We start from the raw sequence: 14,756 nt of genomic DNA, 5'->3' as shown, positions 1-14,756 counted from the left end.
TGAACTGCTATATATATTATGACTATTAAGGTAAATACATTGTTTGTTCTCTATTAAAATCTTTCATTTGCTAACTATGCCTATCAGTAGTTAGTGCCTTCCGTAGTTTGAATCTTTTATTTAGCTGGCAGTAGTGGCGCTCGCCGTATTGCAGTAGTTCGACTAACGGGGATTTTTGTGAGGTAAGTGATTTGTGAAAGGTATAGGTTAATGTTAGTCAGGGCCATTCTTTTGCAGGGATCTTTGATAGTCAGATTGCGTTGCGCTAAATAATATTGTGTGTCAGGTTAAGCACAGTCGTGTACAAATGTTCTAAGGGGACGTTCCATATGTCGACCCTGCCAGGATACCTCACTGGAATCTTCTGATTTTTTTCTTGTAGTTTGTGTATTTAGTGTAGCTTTTGTTTATTGCTAGCGCGTAATTATAGAGAGAATTTCCTTGGTAGTTGTGGTTTTTCATTGTTGCACAGTAAAACAGTTGTGGCATGCATGTAGATTTGCACCAAGTATTTCGCAGCTGCGCTTGCAATTAACTAGATATTATTTTCAGTTCTATGTTAATGTGTTCTCTTATTTTTGCTCTTCAAATTGTGTTTTTTTTGTGTTGTCGTGTGAAATATTGTGACAATAATGGCGTGTGAAAAACGTAATACTGTGCTCCAAAGTAAACTGAGAAATGACAGTGAAGACGAAAGCAGTGTGTTAGCGCCACCGAGTAATGAATTAACTAATGTTCAAAGTAGTAATTTGGTAATTGTGCATAGGGATATGGAGCGGGCGGCAAATAATGGTGTACACAGTCAAACAGGTAGTGAACAGGGAAGCATTATCGATCGATCGGTCGGCAACAGCTCGCCTCAGGAATCCGAAATGACAGAACACAATATTGCAAAAACTGTAGACTTAGGGTTTGGGTCCTCACCGTTTTCTCAAATAAGTCAAGACACATTTTCTGCTTGTCAAAATGTGAATGTTGCTGGTGCAAATGCACTGCCGAAAAGCGTAGAGGAACAGATTCCAGACACTAATGCATTGTTATTACAATTAATGCAACAAATGGGACAAAATCTTAAAAAGTTAGACACAGTGGAACAAAATCTTAAAAAGTTAGACACAGTGGAACAAAATCTTAAAAAGTTAGACACAATGGAACAAAATCTTCAAAAGTTAGACACCACACTTGAACAAACACGTGAAGATTTAACTACTGAGTTACATAACATCGAATCGAAATGTCAAAAGGTCTGTAATGACGTAAAAACACAAATTTGTGAGCATTTCTAACCTATTTTTTCGCGTCATGAAAATGCATTACAGAATCACGAAGCAGCCATAAAAGAACTGCAAACTATTGTTCATGAAAATCATAAGACCTTGCAAGCTAAAATTGACTCAGTTGCATCTACCGATTCGGTTACGCAACTTGCAAAAACTCAGGAAAACTTAAAGGACACAGTAGATTCGATTTCAACACAAATGGACACTCTGAAAATTGGTTCAGAAAGACACATGGAGGAAATAAGTACACTATCGGAGAAAGTAGCCGAACTTTCGGATCAGGTCACTAACTTATCTACAAAGGTAGATGATGATCTGAATGACACAAGACCCGTAGCCTTCACTGACACAGAAGAGTATGAACAAATAAGAAAATTCAAACAAAATCAAAATCAAATCAATACACAGTACAAAAGAGAAAAACACTACAATTTTACTGTGATGAATGATCAGGACTGTCTTTATGGACTGTGAGAAAATTTTAGCTTTTGACCACCATTGTATTAATAAGTGTGTGCATTTGATTTCTTTGTTATTGTAATTGTGAAAAAAAATTTTCACAAATATGTATTGGCCAGTGCCCAAACAAATTTGTAAAATTTTTTTTGGGGAGCATGGGGGCTATGTAAGTAGGCTGTTTATGTTTTCTTTATGTAAGTAGGCTGTTTATGTTTTCTTATTGGCAACGTTACGTAGCGCTCTGTATGAAAATCACTGGCTGTGCTGTGTGCAGCCTGTGGCTAGTTTGCATTGTTGTCTGCCATTGTAGTGTTGGGCAGTGGCAGCTGGATGTGAACAGCGCGTAGCATTGCGCAGTTGGAGGTGAGCCGCCAGCAGTGGTGGATGTGGGGAGAGAGATGGCGGAGTTTTGTAATTTGTCATGAACTGCTATATATATTATGACTATTAAGGTAAATACATTGTTTGTTCTCTATTAAAATCTTTCATTTGCTAACTATGCCTATCAGTAGTTAGTGCCTTCCGTAGTTTGAATCTTTTATTTAGCTGGCAGTAGTGGCGCTCGCCGTATTGCAGTAGTTCGAGTAACGGAGATTTTTGTGAGGTAAGTGATTTGTGAAAGGTATAGGTTAATGTTAGTCAGGGCCATTCTTTTGCAGGGGATCTTTGATAGTCAGATTGCGTTGCGCTAAATAATATTGTGTGTCAGGTTAAGCACAGTCGTGTATAAATTGTTCTAAGGGGACGTTTCAAGAGTTATATGTGATGTGAACTCAAGAACATCCTGCAGAAGCCTGTTTAGGGAACTAGGGATACTAACTACCGCTTCCCAATATATTTATTCCTTAATGAAATTTGTCATTAAAAATGTATCACTTTTTCAAACCAACAGCTCAATTCATGGAATCAATACTAGAAATAAGAACAATCTTCACAAGGATTTAAAGTCACTTAGTCTTGTACAAAAAGGTGTGCATTATTCAGGAACACACATTTTCCAAAACTTGCCAGCAGCTGTAAAAAGCTTAACAACCATTGAAATTCAGTTTAAGAGAAGCCTAAAGGATTTATAGGTGGCCAACTCCTTCTACTCCATTGATGAATTTCTTAGTAGAACCAACTGATTTGTATATAAGTACAACATAACTTCTGCACAATTTCAGTGGAGTAATGTGTTCATTGAAAATTTGTGTGGCTGTGTGTGTGTGTGTGTGTGTGTGTGTGTGTGTGTGTGTGTGTGTAAGTATAATCTAACTTCTGCACCATTTCAGTGCAGTAATGTGTTCATTGTAAATAAGTATTACAGTAGTTGTATTACATGTTTATTACCTTATAAATAAATAAAAAACTTTTTTATTTTAAATTCAGTGCATTAGTATTTGTAAAATGACTCTTAGTGTTCATTAAAAAATGACGATCATTCCACTTGGGACCCGTGGAATGGTACATTAGCTTATTTGTTTTAGTTGTAAATATTTGTCATGTATTGTTGTTTTCTGACATGTTCCACATCCTGGAGGACCTCCTCACTACGGATCAACTGGAATGAAAGTAAATCTAATCTCATTGTCCGGCACAGAAGCCAAAGGGTTAAAAAGAGCAACCAACGGCTTGTCATCTGTGATTAAATGGAATTTAGAACCATACAAGAAGATGTGGAATTTCTCGAGGGTAAACTCAATCGCCAAGGCCTCCTCTCCAATCTGAGAATACGTCTACCGAGTTGAAGTCTTAGAAGCGTAAACAATGTGTCGTTCAGACCTGCCCGCGTATTTGTGCGCCAGCCCCGTCCCAAAAACGTGCCGAGAGCCATCTGTACCCAACACGAGACACTGACCGGGCTGAAAAATGATGAGACACGGGGCAGATTGAATCTTAGATTTAAGCAAAGCAAACACTCGGTCACAAGGTAGAGACGAGAAGAATGGCACATTTTGATGCAAAAGCGCGTGCAGGGACTCGCAACAAGGCATGCGGCCGGCAAAAACTGCGTCAACATGGTGACACAACTGATTGGCCCCTATGTGAGAGACCTCGAAAGCTAGGTACTCAACTGACGTCTGAAAAAATTGAGATTTGGCAAGATTGCACTTGAGACCCTCAGACTGAAAAGCATAAAACAATGATTGGAGATTACTAATGTGGAAGAAACCAAAACAACAACATCATCGAGGTAATTCATCCAGCTGTGCACAGAGGCTGCCAGCTGTTCTAAGAAACGCTGAAGAATTGCAGGCACACTAAAGACGCCAAACGGCAAGCGTTGATAGTGGTATAGGCCGAAAGGTGTATTGACAACGGGAAGTTGCCCAGTGGCCCTATCCAAGAGGAGCTGGAGGTACGCCTCTGACAAACCAATCTTAGAAAAGTAGTGGCCGCCTGAAAATTTTGCGAGCAACTCGTCAGGATTACGCATTAATCGTGACATTGAAGTCGCCGCAGAGGCGAAGCTTAGTCGTCGGCTTCTTAACCATGACCAGTGGTGAAGCCCATTCACTGGAAGACACGAGGCCGAATGACTCTGAACCATGTCAAACTGCCTAATTCGGCCTTGACAGAGTCGCACAATGTTGCAGGCACTTGCCACTCCTGAAAAAAACCAAGAGTGGACAGACTCTTTCATGGTACTGTGAGCCTGAAAACCAGTAGCACAACCGAGCCCAGGGGAAAACGTCGACGAAAACTCAGGGTAGAGGGACTCCAGTTGCTGACACGTAACTTGATCTGACACTAAATTTACCTCATCGGCAGTGGAGAAACTGAACGCGTTAACCGCATTTAACTCGAACAGGTCTGCGGAATGGGAATGATGCACAATAAGAAAGGTGAGAGGACGAACAACAGATTTGTAAGAGACAGGAGCGGAGAACTGACATAGGATCAGAATCTGCTGTTTATTGTAGCTAACCAATTTCCGCAAAACCTGTGGAAAGGGAGGGGAGCCCAAGTCCACTTACGTTTGTGCACCTACTAAAGTCAGAGCAGCACCTGAGTCCATTTGCATATTTAACGGTTGATTGGACACACGCAAGTGAATAAACAATTTGTTCGGGAAGACAGTCATTAAAGAGGTACAGTTTATGTTCATCGGTATTATTGTGCTCGCCATGTTTCAAGAGGAGTTACGTATCGATGCATTGTGCACTTTCTTTCAACACTTGTTGCAAACAGTCCAATGCTTAGGTCACGCAGCACGCTCATATTAAGGCCCCCACACAAGCTACTGCATGTTTGATAATCACGCTTGCCCAAGCGTGCTTGTGCAAGCTTGCTGGACCGTGTGTAGGGATAATTAGCGCAAGTATCAGGCATGCACAAGTAGCTTGATGCTTGACCGAATTTCGAGTATGCGTGCTTGTGAAAGCCTCCAAGCGTGCCCATGCTTGCTGGTGTGTGCCTAGAGTAGGGAGGCTTGAACAAGCACACATTTTTCGGACACAGACTGTGGAGAGCGCTCGTTTTTTTAGATTTTGTGTCGTTTTCTTCTTCGTTCTTATGTTGGACCGGGAAGTGTTGGAGGAATTTATTAGGTGCTACGAAAGACACCCTTGTTTATGGAATATTAAAAGTAAAGAATATCACAATAAAATGAAAAGAGACGCAACATATGAGGTGCTTCTCACAATGTATAAAGAAACAGAGCCATCAGCAATTTAAGATACTGTTATTAAGAAAATTAATTAATTACGAACGAATTACAGACGAGGAAAAAGGAAACGTGACAGCACTTACAAATGAGGGGCTGCAGCAGACGAAGTTTACAGACCTGTTCTGTGGTATTTTGATCTTTGCAGCTTTTTAAATGAACAGGAGACACCAAGATGATCTTCGAGTAATTTACAAGGAATAGAGGTAAGTGAGATAGGTTGGTAGTGGTATTTAGTTACAGTAGCACTGTTACAATTAAGATATATGCCTATGCTTTTATTTGTTTATACTATACTGCAATACACATTGTTTTCTTTTACATTTTTCTTTATTGCTATGCACAAAATTATGTTGCCGAGCAACTTGTCCTTCATTCACAAAGTAGTTCATAAAATCCTCTCTCACATGTTTAGCATCAAGTGGAATGTTTCCTGCAGTAGATCTTTGCAATGGTAGAATATTAGAATCCTCCGTTGTTAAGCCATAAGGCGTCACGAGGGATAAAAGATTCAAATACGTTTCCTCATTCATCCTGAGGTAATTAAGCCAATCACGAGGATATAGCTTCAATTCACTCAGTAAATTTGTACGAGAATACGATTTTCGTTTTCTAAACCACTCTTTACTCCACATATCGCGTTTCCCCTTGCTTTTTTTCGTAAAACAAGCAAAAGGCTGCAACAACAAGCGCATCGTCGTCTGTGCTCGACATTTTCAATGTAAACAAACTGATGCTTGCGTGCTTGAGTCATGTGGAGGCGCAAGGAATTTGTGCACGCTTGAGCAAGCACGCTTGCGCAAGCGTGGTTGCCAAGCATGCAGTAGCGTGTGTGGGGGCCTTTAGACGAAGCAGTACAGCAAAACGGAAGGGGGGCATCTGGCCACTGTTGTGACGCAGCCTGTTGCTGCTGTGGCTGTAACCGACGCTGCCCCATGCGACACAGTCAAACGGTGTGCTGCTGCAACGGCTTTCCCGTCAACACTTGCAGCTTGCCTAACAGGGGTTGACTGAGCAACAACTTCCGATACCTCCCATCGCGCAGCAATCTGATCGTCTGAGCTCCGTGACACTTCAAACGACTGTGCTATATTGAGCAGATCCGTAAGCGTCGGATTCTCACATTGAAGAGCTTTTCACGGGTCTTTCCTATCCAGGTCCAGACGAATGATAACATCATTCAACATTAGATCAGCATAGGATACGTGGTGGGTGCTAATGACAAATTTACGATGGTTGCTCAACCCGTGTAATTCTGCAGCTCAGACTTTGTAAGATTGATTTGGGCGTTTCTGACGATAGTAAAATTCCACACGCGCCGCAGCTTCTGTCACAGTAATGGGTTGAGAGAAGCTTGCACATTTCATCAGATGATAAACTGGCGGGTTCTTGCAAAGGTGCAAGTTGGCACAACAACTGATAAATGGGTGGCGAAAACCAGGAAAGACAGAAAACGTTACACAGGTTTGCATCGCCCACACGGAAAACGTGGAACTGTTGGCGTAACCGTGTCTCGTATGAGTCCCAATCTTCAGCCGATTCATCATATGCCGTAAAGGGCAACGATTGCACTGACGGAAGAGTAACCTGCCGCGAATACACAGATGCCACTTGATTCAGAGTGGTAGCGAGAGCCTGCTGTTGTTCTGTGAAAGCGTGCTCCTGGGCAATGAGGCGTTGGAGTAATTCTGCCAACGGGGTGTATGTCAGGTGACTGAGCATCGCACTAACACGCGGAGAAATGGTTCAAATGGCTCTGAGCACTATGCGACTTAACTTTTGAGGTCATCAGTCGCCTAGAACTGAGAACTAATTAAACCTAACTAACCTAAGGACATCACACACATCCATGCACGAGGCAGGATTCGAACCTGCGACCGTAGCGGTCGCTCGGTTCCAACACGCGGAGAAACATAACGGTCACACGTCGCCAAGTTTGCTACAGCAAGAATAAACAGGATGTTTGGAACATAGTACTTTATAGAGCATCACGTAAGGGGCACAATGAAGTAGAGGTTGTGCGTAGCACTGAACATATTGAGATGTTGTATATTCACACCGCCACGTCTCGTCACATAAAACACTGATTTGGGTAATGAAAGAGGCAAAGAGCCATTTATTTGCCAATGGATAATATTTAACTACGCATTGTAATGATTTACAAGGAGAAATGAATCCAGCGCCACTGACGCGCCTAAGAAACTGTAGACTAATTCAAAGCGGCCGGCCAGAGTGACCGAGCGGTTTTAGGCGCTACAGTCTGGAACGGAGCGACCGCTACGGTCGCAGGTTCGAATCCTGCCTCGGGCGTGGATGTGTGTGATGTCCTTAGGTTAGTTAGGTTTAAGTAGTTGTTAAGTTCTAGGGGACTGATGACCTCAGATGTTAAGCCCCATTGTGCACAGAGCCATTTTTTTTTTTATTCAAAGCGCAAAGATCGGTATTAATGACAGACTCTGAAGACATTTGTATATTACAAAAAACAAGCGCGCAACACATCGTCCTCTGAAACTAAAGCTGTGAGGACGGGGCGAGAGTCGTGCTTCGGTTGCTCATTTGGTAGAGCACTTGCCCGCGAAAGGCAAAGGTCCCGAAGGGTTCAAGGAACAGCAATAAGAGAACAACGAAAAAGAAAAGAATACACAAACGAAAACATAAAATGACAGTAATGTTAACCAAACTAGGAATATAATAGGTTAACATAATGAAATGTTTTTTAAGTATCGTTGTTAATATGTTTAAATAAATATATATGTTTACAAAAAAGTTTCATATCAGCGCACACTCCGCTGCATAGTGAAAATCTCATTCTGGAAACATCGTCCACTGCCGGACGATATCACTCTCTTTTTATCTCCTGTATAATACGGACGCAACATTACATAGGCGTCATTATTAGACTTGTAATTTGTTAAACCCTACAGATAAATACTGTCATTTTGTTGCATGTGGGACTAGTATGTGTGAAAAACGCAGAGTGGTTAATGAATGGACATTTCTACGTGATTTCTAAACTTTTCAAACCACTCAAGCCCTCTCATTGTTATTGACGTAAGTGTTAACATGTTATATAGACTTAACGTCCAAGTTCGTAATTATAGTGTCAATTACTCTAAATTTGTGTTTTCTTAATAATTTATTTTCTATGTGCCAAGATTTTTTTACAGAGCCAACCGTGTCCGACGTGTCATTGTGCGGACAGAACAGTCGAGGCCGACGTTAACATAGTACTTATATTCCCCCCCTCCCCCCTTGTAACATTCTTGAAACTCAGTTTTAAACTGTGTAAGTAGGTGTTTAGGTTTCTATTTTGGTAACGCCACGTAGCGCTCTGTATGAAAATCACTGACTATGCTGTGTGCAATCTGTGGGTGGTTGGCATTGTTGGAATATTCGCTATTGTAGTGTTGGGCAGTTGTAACCTTGGGCAGTTGGATGTGAGCCGCCAGCAGTGGTGGATGTGGAGAGAGAGATGTCAGAGTTTTGAGAACGGACGATCTGGACGTGTGTCCGCCAGAAAAAGGAAATTTGTAAAGATGGATGCTAACTATGCCTCTCAGTAGTTAGTGCATTCAGTAGTTAGAATCTTTTATTTAGCTGGCAGTATTGGCGCTCGCTGTATTGCAGTAGTTCGAGTAACGAAGATTTTTGTGAGGTAAGTGATTCATGAAAGGTATAGGTTATTGTTAGTCAGGGCCATTCTTTTGTAGGGATTATTGAAAGTCAGATTGCTTTGCGCAAAAAAATATTGTGTGTCAGTTTAGTGATGATCAGAATAAGTAAAGAGAAAACTGTCTGAGTACGTTGAGTTTTGCTCATCTGTTTGAAAATCTAATAACGTAAGATTTTTTCCAGTACTGTCGTTCTTTACATTCAAAGGGGAAGTTTCAACTGGTCCTTACGTACATTTTCAGTGCGAGTGACGTCCGGGAATTTCTTAGCACATCTCTTGCACGAAGCCTCACTGTTCCACAATAGTACGCGACACTTTCTAAATGGGAAAGGGAGCCACACAAGTATATGTTGCTTCCCCTCCTCAATCTGACGCTTAATAATAATAATATTTCCTTACATCAGAAGACTGACTGGACAACAGTAACACAAATTACAGAATAGGCCGAGCACTCTTTTGCGATGGGTTAAATAATGTTCCTTTGGCGGCTCACCAGAGCCCGCCAGCGGCCCTACCTAGGTGGCCTCTACGGTAACCGGTGTACCCACTGCGGCAAGGCTGTTGCCGCACCTCATGCACGGGTGATCTATTAATCTGATACAATTACATTTTCCTGAAGACATATGAGTCTAAACTTTATCTTCGATAAGGATAAAAGCTGAAACAATGACATAAAATTTCTGCCATGGCTGGGACTTGACGACAGGTCTCCCGCTTAGATGTGTTATCACTACATCACTGTAGTATTGGGCTATCACAGCTGCCTGGACTGCCATAGTTTAATGACCTCCCTAACATAAACTTCACGCATGCACCCCATTTCCTCCTTCTTAAATCGTCATTATTGGTGAGGCTATCTGAAATTAGGCTAGCACTCCATCTTTGCACGTAATGGAAAATCCTGCTTGTGCGTCAATACTGACGATTTACTGCTCGTTGGCGCTACAGCCCTTGTAGGGCCTTGGCCTCCCAGACAACCTCCGCTCACTCTTCTCTGTTGGCTGCCTTGGCTCTCCATCTTCTCACTCCTATCCTTCTCAAGACCTCTTCCACATTGTCTGGCCATCCGGTCCTTGATCTGTCCCTTAAACGACGCCCACTGGGTTTTCCTTTGAAAACGTTTTTGACTGTGCTATTCTCCACCATTCTTTTACGTGTCCCAACCAACGTAGTCTATTACTCTTTATTTCAGTCACGATATCTGGTTTGTTGTACAACTCTCTGATCTCCTTATTATTTCTGATTCTCCAAAAATCCCTATCATTCACTGGCCCTTAGATTTTCCTAAGTATCTTCCTTTCCCATCTCAGCAACAGCTCCTCATCGTTTTGTGTCATAGTCCAGGTCTCCGAACCATACATCACCACAGGTCTACGATACACCGTCAGCTTCAGATTCCTACTAAGGCTCCTTGCTTTAAACACTTTAACCAGTGCAAAGTAGCTCCTGTTACCAGCTGCATTCCTTGCATGTATTTATTCTCTCATATCATTATTCTCAGTTACCAGTGTCCCAAGATATTTAAAGCTCTCACAGCGTTCATATTCTTTTCCGTTTAAAGTTATGCTTCTTTCTCCTTCACTATATCTTTTCCTAGATGTTAACATATACTTGGTCTTTGATTAATTAATAGTCAGCCCTATCTCTGGACCATATCTTAATACTTTTTCAAGCTTTTTTTCGAGGTCCTGTTTCCTCCTGGATAACAAATCAATATCATCCGCATATGCAAGCTCCCGAGTCACTCTATTAAACAGTGTTCCCTCAGGGTTGTTGCTTTGTGTCTTTCGCATTACACTCTCCGAGGCGACATTACACAGAATAGTGGAGAGCACATCACCCTGTCACAGTCCTTGGTTAACTTCAAGTACCTTTGATAAAAGTGCCCTCGATCTTTACTTTGCATACTGTTCTTCTCAAAGTCATGTGAACCAATCTTATCAGTTTGTTAGGGACTCCTGCCTCTTTCATTGCCTTGCAAAGTTGATCCCTTTGATACTAACATAAGCTTGTTTGAAGTCAATGAACGGCTGGTGGACATCGATGTTGTACTCATAACATTTTTTAAGCATCTGTCTGATAGTGAAAATCTGGTCTGTAGTGGATCTATTAGATCTGAAACCACACCGGTAGTCTCCTAGATACTCTTCTACGTATGTTCTTAACCGCCCAGCCATGAGTTTTGCTAATACTTTATACACTATACAGAGTAGTGCAATTCCTCTATAATTCCCACAGTCAGCTTTGTCATGTTTCTTATGTATAGGGCAGAATATTGCTGTACTCCACTGTTTCGGCATATTTTCTTTCCGACGTATTTCCACTATAATCTCATGCAAAACCCTTACTAGTTTCTCTCCACCATATTTTATCATTTCTGCTGTAATATTGCCTAGAGCTTTATTGTTTGTAAGAGACTTGATACTAATTTTAACTTCTTCCAGTGTGGGTTCCGCTACTGATCCCTGGTGCTCTTCTGGTGCTCTTCATCTCTGTTTACTTCCTGCTCCACCTCCCCTGCCATATCGGCATCTACCCCACCTTCATTTTCCGATTCAGCATTCAGTAGTTCACTAAAATTCTCCACCCATCTGTCTAAAATCTGCTCTTTTCTTCCAATCAGATTTCCCTCCTTATATTTACAGAAAACTGCTCTGGGTTTGGAACCTTTCCTTATATACTTAACCCTCATATAGAATTTCCTTGTTTATTGAGCAGTATTTCTTTCTTCTAACTCATCAATCCACCGTTTGTAAAATTCTCTCTTTTTCCTCCTACATTCCTTATCTGCTTCCCTTCTCTTCTCCTTGTATTCTTCTACAGTACCTCTAGTTCTCCTCTGCAGCATTATTTTTCTTGACTCATTTCTTTCTGCTATCTTCCTCCTACAATCTTCATCAAACCAACTCTGGGTTCTCAATTGCTTCTTTCTGCCCAGTACAGTTTCAGCTGTCTCAGGTATTATTCTTTTAACCGTTTCCCGTCTTTCTTCAATATCCTCTCCTGCCCGCCCTTCGGCTTCTTTTACGTCTATATGTCAAGATAGATTTATACTGTTGTACTGTATTTTCATCATTTTTGAAGTTGGTATCATCAAACCTTGGCGTGGTAGCTTTTTTGGTCTGTCTATAATTGGCTACCCTCTGCCTCTATTTGATTCTTACCAAATAATGACCACTATCCCCATCTGTACCACGACGCCTATCCACCTCTAACGTAACTGATGCATGTTGTCTGTCTGTGAGTATGTGATCAATCTGATTTCTTGTGGTCCCATCAGGGGAGCTCCATGTAACGTTCCTTGTATCCTTCCTTTGCATCCATGTGCTTTTAATAATCATGTTATTGCTCATGGCAAAATCAGTTAGTCTGATACCATTATCATTAGAAACTTCATGCAGACTCTCCTTGCCAGCTGTTTTCCTGTATGCGATTTCTTACCCTACTTGAGCACTGAAGTCCCCCACAACCACCTTAACATCATGCTTTGCCACCATTGCTATTTCCTCCTCCAGTTGCTCATACATTACATCTTTTTTTCCATCGACTCTGCATCTTCTGTTGGTGCATATGTACAGTCTTAGACATAAAAACTGACCGCCGGCTGGCCGCCACAGAGACTAAGTCCGAGTCGTTCACTTAAGGTGGCCAATAAAACTGACCACCCCTGACAACTCTAAGTCCGGCCATCTGCACAATCTGTCAACACTGTAAGACGCAGATGTGTTAGGAGGAAGTGTTGTCTACTTCCGAAATGTTGTAGATTTGTGTGAGCCCGTGGTCTAGTGGTAATGGCCATGCATTGTAATATTATAGTTGCCTGTTCCCGTCCAACTGTATCCTTTTTTTTTAGTCATTTTCGAATTTGAAGTTCTAGTTATCATCTTGCAGTTAAGCATTGGATTTTGCATTCTTGAAAATCATGAACTACGTTAAAGCATTGTAAAATTGAGTCGCAAGTGGAAATAGGTGCAACATCTGCAACACAATAGTTACTTTTGGTATAACAGAGGGGTGAATGCAGAGGATGCAGCTAGAAAGATTTGAACTGTGTGTGGAGTGAGTACTTTTGGCTGGATCGTTCTGGCATGAATGATTTTCCACATTAAGGAAGTCTCGACTACTGACGTATGTGATGGATTACCATTTAACCACCATGCAACATTTGTATTCAACAGGCGAACTGCAGAAGTCTGGTGTAGGAGTACTGCATGCTCTAATTCGAAACAACAAAAATCAACGGAGTGACTATTATTGAACGCCATCAGGTCGCTCATTGAGCATTCCTATGCAGGACTGTTACTGGTGACGTGCTATGACACCTTTATCGTTAACTTCCTAAGAAGAAATGAAAGGCTGAGCCCCACCAAAAGACGTAGACTCGAGCAAAGAGTAGTGTGAACATAATATTTTACACCTTATAGCTCCAAAAGTGTGTTATGGGCTACGAATTCTGTCTCAAAGGGTGTGTGCATCACAGCTGGAATTTGTTGCCAACAGCTGAGACACCTTCCGGTCGCAGTGTATGAAAATCGAGCAACAAAACTACATCACCTATGCTACCGCATGAAAACGCACTCTGTTGATCTGAGAAACAAAACTACCCAGTAGATTGATAGGAAAGTCGTCTCTCAGGCACTTGTATTGATAGGGAAGTCCACTCTCAAGCACTTGTCCCTCTCGTCATATACTCGTAAAATTTTACCTTTCCCGCTCTTCATCGATCAATCATCAAGGCAATTCATTTCTAGATGAAAATACTCTTAAAACTACACTGGTTTAATGACATTAGAACCAGTAGGTTTCTACGGGCGTAGAATTTGTAAACTACTTTAGCATTATCAGGTTGTTTTAGATATCGTGAAAGAAAATTCTGCTTCTGATTAATTTCTCCTTTATGATTACTGTTGCGTTCAGTAAACTAATGGAGAACGCGATTAAAATATTCACTATACTAATACAAATTAAATTCAGCTTACTACAGAAACATCACGACGGCAGTCTATCTTAATAAAGCATTAAGCATCTGTAAGACGATTGAGCCTATTTCAACACGAATTAGTAGGATATTACCGACTTTTGACTTCGAAAAGATCTGTATTTACTTCATTTCCTGTATCATTCGCAAGTATTGTGAAAATGTGGCAGTTCATAGATAAAATTATGTATTTACAATAACAAAAATTATGTCGGCAGAAAACGAAAGCGGCATTATGAATTTGGCAGTACCGTAAGGTCTTCGCTTTGACACTAAGGGTTACTGAAAGTAACAAGACGAATATTGAGTTTGTATCTGCCTGCTTGTAGTTCTGTTCGAAAAGAATTAAAAATCTAGCTTTCAGCGAGCCTCGAAAGGCGAACGAAAGCAGCTTGCACCTGGTATCCAAGCATGTTACCTGGGAACTGTTTTTTTCCTAAAGTGGGTAGACATCCTTTTGAGGTTGAATTGTTGGCAAATGTCAGTCAGACGTGTGCCGTTGGTGTAAGTGTTTCGGTGTGTTGAATTTGTACCAATGATTTTTCTAGAGGTTTTTTTCTGTCCCAAATAGAGAGTTGAAGTCTCCCATTAGTATTTTCACGTCATCTTGGTGAATTTTGCCCATAGTTTTTTCGAATGTGTTTAAGAGTTTTTCGACATTTTCGGTGTTTTTCTTATTTTTGATGTCGGTGGGGGCATGTGCATTGATGAGGGTATATT

Source organism: Schistocerca cancellata, chromosome 8 (genome assembly GCF_023864275.1).
Source record: "Schistocerca cancellata isolate TAMUIC-IGC-003103 chromosome 8, iqSchCanc2.1, whole genome shotgun sequence".
In the NCBI taxonomy this organism is placed as follows: domain Eukaryota; kingdom Metazoa; phylum Arthropoda; class Insecta; order Orthoptera; family Acrididae; genus Schistocerca; species Schistocerca cancellata.
Note: the sequence above shows the minus strand (reverse complement) of the source record.